The sequence below is a fragment of the Phragmites australis genome, chromosome 12, assembly GCF_958298935.1.
Source record: "Phragmites australis chromosome 12, lpPhrAust1.1, whole genome shotgun sequence".
Lineage (NCBI taxonomy): Eukaryota > Viridiplantae > Streptophyta > Magnoliopsida > Poales > Poaceae > Phragmites > Phragmites australis.
The window spans coordinates 8,757,172-8,763,932 of NC_084932.1; positions in this window are offsets into that span (position 1 = coordinate 8,757,172).

Below are 6,761 nucleotides of genomic sequence, written 5' to 3' on the forward strand. Positions count from 1 at the left end.
TCGGCGGTTGTTGTAGAAGCAGATGAATTTCTTCACGATTAGTGCAAGATCCTCATCATCAAGTACATCCATCTGCTCCTCTGTGATAGAGACCAAGGAAGACAAAGCAAAATCACCAGATAAAGTGTTAGCACAAGAAAAACCAATTCCAGACTGGTTGCCACTGCTAGGACCGGAAACCAACGCAATGTTCTGAGACAGGGGGTTTCTGAGACCAATCCGAGCCGCCTTGGCTATCTCGGTGGACTTGAGCTTGTTGAAGAGTCCATCACAAATTAACGTGTAGTAACTTGATGACTCTTCAATGCTCGAGATTTTCACTTCCCATATGCTATAGTGCAGAGCATAGAGAAGCTTGATCGCTTTCTCGTGGTCAGAATAGGGCAAAACACCAGTTGATCGAAGATTGCTAACAACTGCATCAAAGCGAGGAAACATGGCATCCAAAAACTCTTCGTGGCCTTACACAAACATTTGATATTCTTGGTTGTATGTGCTTTGGAGTCTGGCTTTAATCTGATTAGTGCCTTTATGAAAGACACTTAGAGTAGTCCAGATCTCCCAGGCAGTACAGAGGTGCTGAACCCTGTCAAACTCATTCCGATTCAGGCTTGTGAATAAAATGTTTTTAGCCTTGTTGTTGGCCTCATATTGTTTGATTTGAACCTGAATCGTGCGAGCAGGAGGGATCTCATAGTTGGAATCAACTACTTCCCAAATTACACTTCCTTGAATTAAGAGATAAGCCTTCACAAGAACCTTCCAGTAAGAAAAATCACGGCCATTAAACAGCGGAATCTTCCCACTTCTCTCCATGTCGCCTACATATCACAAAGCTGGTTAAGGTCAACAAGTGATCAAACCGGCTCTGATACCAATTGTAGGACTGAGAATGACGACTAGAGGGGGTGAATAGGCACCTTAACAAATTTCTTTCGAAATAGATGGTCTTTTCCTATTTCCTACCCATGCACCTCAAAACGCTCAAGCGAAAGCAAAAGAATCAGAGAGACAAAGCAAGGAGATTAGTTCTATGGCAACATGACTCCACGGATGGAATATGTACCATAGGTTCCAATCAAAACCATTACATGTGTCTTTGTGCACAAAAACTCGCAACTTTTATAGAAACTAGAGAAGACGGTCACCGGATAAGGTTATCCTCCAAGATGATGGTTTAGTGGCAAGTGGACTCAAGACCCGCTCAAATACATGAGTATGTGAGTATTTAAGCCACTAGCATCAAGAAGAACAACTCTGCGAAGGTGAAAAACTGCAGCTTAAAGAAAAGCTCACCGGATAAGGAACCTCTCCAACTTGATGATCTAGAGGTAAGGGTACTCAAGATCCAAATTAGATATTGCAACAGACTATTAATTGAACCAGACGATGAGTCGAACGTCTGCGTGATGTTGCGTGCAACATACTAACATGTTGTGATAGGAATTTTTCGCTCTCAGTCGTGCGGCTATGAGGTGGTTCAAGTAGTTTGATCCGATAATGTGGAATTGTTCAGAGCTATGACCAGATCGGACGTCTGGGTGCTAGGGGCGTCGGATAAAAAAGCTATGCTCACTGCCAGTTCTCAGGACTTTGATTGACAAAAAGGATGGACTTAGTGCTTTGTTCACATGATGTGCTGTCACGAGTGCAACAAAGCCCAGACGACGGTCGAGTTCGTTCTGATCATTTTGTTGCTCTGCGTAATCATGCCCTTCACTCTCCAGACATGCGAGGGCCCACCAAATTAACTTGCCGATGAAACCAATATTTGTCGACACTGTTCCAATCTAGGCTCTATGTATTAGAAGTAGTAGCTAATTACATAACTATATATTTTCTACTTACAAGATTGCCATGTACACTGTAACGTTGTTCTAAAAGATTTTTTTGTTTGCTACCTACTGCTGAAAGTTTCTGTGATTAATTTGACCAGGTTCATGAAACTAAGGCGAGAAGTGGCTAGTTGCCAACTGTTGTGGCATTCGTTGTGGGTAAGAAACACGCAAACAAGCCACTTTTTGCGGTGGTTACTGTTTTTATAAACTACTAAACAGTTAGTTATTCAATTTTACGAAACAAACAAACAAAGTAAAAGGTAAAAAACAAGAAATCAAACTAAATGGGTTTCTTGAATTCTTTGATTTTTTTTGTCGGGCATGTCAGAATTAACTGCTAGTGATCTGCTACTTCTTTGTTTCACAGGGTGACTAACTATGAAGGAACTGTTATTTTGTTGGAAACAATGGGATTTCAGGAAAAAAAGAAAGGAATTTATGACGTCAGCTAACAATATCACTGGATTTTTAGCCATATGTCATCTTTTATGTTGTAATGGACTTGTGGATTGTGGTTCGTACCTCAATTATAGTCTATAATTTGTCATTCTCGAAGCCATTTGTCTAAAGGCCAACTCTAGAACGACGTGTGACTAAAGAAAATCCTCAGATAAACAACTTGTAACTGAAATTGAGAATAGATTTTGTAGGATCGAGAATGATGACTAGAGGAAAGTGAATTGACGTCTTAATAAATTTCTTTTAAAATAGATGACTTTTTTCTATTTCTCACCTAACACGCCTCAAAATGCTCAAACGGAAGAAAAAAAATCAGAAGACAAAGCAAGAAGATTAGTTCTATGGCAATATAACTCTACGGATGGAATATGTACTATTGGTTCCATTCAAGACTATTTCATATGTCTTTATGCACAAAACTCACAACTTTCAAAGAAACTAGAGAAGATGGTCAACATACAAGGTTATCCTCCAAGATGATAGTTTAGTGGCAAGGGGGCTCAAGACCCGCTCAAATACATGAGCATATGAGTGTTTAAGCCTCTAGCATAAAAGAAGAAGAACTCTGCGAAGGTGAAAAACTACTACTCAAAGAAAAGCTCACTGGACAAGGAACCTCTTTAAGTTGATGATCTAGAGGCAAGGGTACTCAAGACCTATAAGTGTACACTCGTATATGAATTTTTATGCTTCTAGCAACAAGAAGAGCAACTTCCCAATATGCTGAAAATTCAGCTCAAATACCAAAACGAAAATCACAAAAAAACATCGAAAACTTGCAAACTTGCAAGGGAACCAATAGAAGAAAACTAGAAGGAGGTGAGCACAATAACATGAAGAAAAATAAAATTTATTGCAGCAGAGGTCATCCCTATTTTAGACGGATTATAAAGATTTTTCCTCACAAAATTCTCACCTAATACATAGGCTAAGTACTCCTCTTCCTATCTACTAAAACCCTAACACAAGGCTCTCATATGGGTGACACAAGGGGCTCAAATGGCTGGTTCAGACTCTCCTATAGCCCTACCCCTCTATTTATAGGCCTAAAAAACTTTACCCTAAGTTTCCTAGCTTTTTCCCAAAATACCCATCTCTTGTAGTACACTCCTACCTATCACTGAGGATATTTTGGTCCATTTTCTTCTCCATTCATCGGACGGCCGTGGCGCCTTTGAAGGTGCATCTAGCCCTAACGTGTGATTTTGGTAATTAATAAAAATACCTATGAACTAACAATGGTGTTGAGCATTATTAGTAGGTTGTTCCATAGGTGATGCATGGAGGATTGATCATGGATTCATTGAGTAATGTCATGTGATCAAAAGAGATGCATTAAGAAGAATGAGTAAGAGGTGATGCTCGGGTAAGTAATGATAATACATATGGACTAACAATTATGTTGAGAATTATTTGTAGGTTGTTCCATAGGAGATGCATAAGTGATGAAGCATAAATTCGTTGAGGAATGTCATGAGATCAAAGAGATGCATCAAAGTCATTGAGCTCTAGGTGATGCTCATGTGATGTAGAAGAATCTTAAGTGAGAAGAGACCTCGGAATTTGAGGATGGTCTCAAGAATATTGACAATAAGCATGAAGACAAAAATTACTTGTGGAGATCAAGTAAACTAAAGGTATTGTATTGTCAATTGAGTTTTATGGACTAACCCATGTGCTATGTGCTTGAGAGTAAGTTGGGGTTAGGTTCCATATGAAGGCAAATATTGAATTGAGATATTCAATGTGCCGAGTTGGAAGAGTAAGATCAAGACAAGCTTAGTGGATAATTTGTGTGCTTGATGCTTGCGGTTCATACCTTAGTAGTGAACCGGATGAAGATGATGTGAAAAGAAAAGTCTTCCATGCTTAGGGCATGGGAAGCAATCAGATGAACTTCATCAAGCTTCCGGAAGATCAATAGAGGATCGAGATAGGAAGTGAGGATGAACATCATCATCAAGCTCAAGTGAAGAGTCAATGACAAGCCTAGAAGAAACATCATGACTCGGATGATGTGTTCATCAAGTCCAACAGGATGGCTAGCTCAAGGCAAAGGTATAAAATGTAGGGTATTTTCTTTTGCCGGTCAATGGTGATTAGAAAAGAGAAATGATCGGATTGATAGGATAAATGTCATACTTTTAAGAGGGGTCTTGACGATTGCTTGAGTTTTACCATGTGTTGATCAGCTCAATCTTGCATGTGCATAGTCTCTTTGGTAGGTTTGTATAGTTTGCAAAGGGATTTCGCAAATAGCTCAAGTTCATGTTCCTACTCCGTATGATATGTCAATAAGTTTGCAAAGATGGTTTGCAAGTTGACATTGTGAATGCATTAACCCTTGGTCACATGGAGCCTTTACTTTAGGTTGCAAATTTGTTTTGCAAAAGTTTAAAGTTCATGTAGTTTTTATTGTGGTGGATCTTTGGACTATGTTTTAGGTTTGATCCAATGGGTTTAAGGTCAAACAATGAATTGCAATGTGTAGCCCTCTGAATAAGCTTTTCGTAGAGTCTAAGATCACCTAAATCAGACATCGGGTTCAAAAGTTATTGTTATTTCTCTGAGTGTCGGCAGTGCTGTTCTCGGAGTGGCGGTCCGATCGCCAAGAATTCCGGTCTGACCGACAGGGTGGTGGTCTGACAGCCAAGATGGGCGGTCTGACTCCTGAAACTAATGGAGAACTCTCATCTCTCTGGATCGGGTGGCGGTCCGACTGCTAAGGAGGACGATCTGACCGTCGGAGCTTGCAGAGAACCTCCGTTTTCTTGGAGAGGATGACGGTTCGACCGCCAAGGTGGCGGTCTGACCACCAAGTGGGTCGGTCTGACCGCTGGAAAGGTGAAAATGCTGTAACGGCTAGTTTGAGAGTCGTTGGTCCAGTGGCGGTCCGACCGTCAGGTGAACTGCGGTCTGAGTGCCATATGCGCAGAGAAGTTAGACTTTGGGCAACGGCTACATTTCGGGTTGTGGACTATAAATACCCCGTGTCCAGCGGCTTGGGGAAGGGTGCCTGCCCCTATTGAGCATCCTTGAGCTAAGTAAAGTCCTCCCCACACATTTGTGCATGTGTTGCACAAAGAGAGGGTTGTGAGGCAAGAGTCAAGTGCATTTGCATTAGTGATTGAGCTTTAGGCACTTAGTGAGAGTCGAGTTCGTCTTGGCTTGTTACTTTTGGAGGTTGCCGCCTTCTAGACGACTTGGAGGTGGTTGCATAGTTGAGCCCTTCAAAGAAGCTTGTGAAGGAGCCACGGTGGTGATTGTGAGAGGCTTTGTGCACGCCTTGTTAGAGAGGTAAAGTGCAACTCTAGTGGAATCGAGGTACTGAGTGTATCATTGGATTAATCGGCTCAAGATCAAGTTGCTCGTGGACATCCTCTTCTCGTGGTGAGAATTGCATACTTGATAGAGGAGCGGTTAAAGGTTTGAACCTACCTCAACGTGGATTAGGGGTGATCGACAAATCACTGATACCACGTGATAAACTTTGGGTGCCATCTCTCGTGCTATTTACCTCTATGTTGTGATATTTATTTTCATGCAATTTACCTTATATGATTTATATTCATAGAATCATAATTGTTTACATGTCACCCTAGGTTGCAAACCTTGACATAGACATAGAATTGGTCACTTTGTTGAGACATAGAGTTTTAGGGTTTTATATGTGGTATAACTGATTATTTTAATTCCCATCTTTATCAGTTAAATTGATAGATAGTTTTTAGAACACTCTACTCACCCCCCTCTAGTCGGCCTCCTCGATCCTACAGCCTTCACGCTTTGTCTCGATGCAAGCTTCGCGATGGTGCCACATATCCCTCCAGTCCTCCTACAGTTTTGAGGCCAAACTGCGAAACCGCCTGCATGCTTCTCAAAGCGTGACTCACCGCCTTGATTACACCTTAAGAAAGCGCTTCGATGTCGACGCGTGTACTCCGTCATGCGATCCTGACCGTCGGCAAGTCTCTCCCACTCCCGATCCCTCGGGCCGCCTTGTCACTTGCACCGGTATCTCCTTTGCTTGACTTTGTCAACACGTCGTCTTCATCCGCCTTCAATGCTTTGCTTGATCTCCACATATTTAGTTAGGATCACCCTTGACTCCACCTGGCCTCCTTTATCGTCTGGTATCAAGCACTCCGCTTGGCCCCGATCATCCCGCCTTCGACCATTAAGTTGCATCTATCACCTGCACACCTTAGACAAGCAAACACATATCTCCAACTCCAATTCCAATTAATCCATAATTAATATGCTCAAATGAAATCCTAAATCAATTTAAATCACATCAAAGCTCATACAAAACCGAAGATCGTCAAACTAAATAAATGATAATATCAATCACTCATCACAAGTAAATAAGTCACATTTCAACTTGGTTTCTCAGATTCAGAGCTCTTTGAACCTGTAGCCACATCTCATTTGGGTGTCTTTAAATTTTATAATTAATAACTTGCT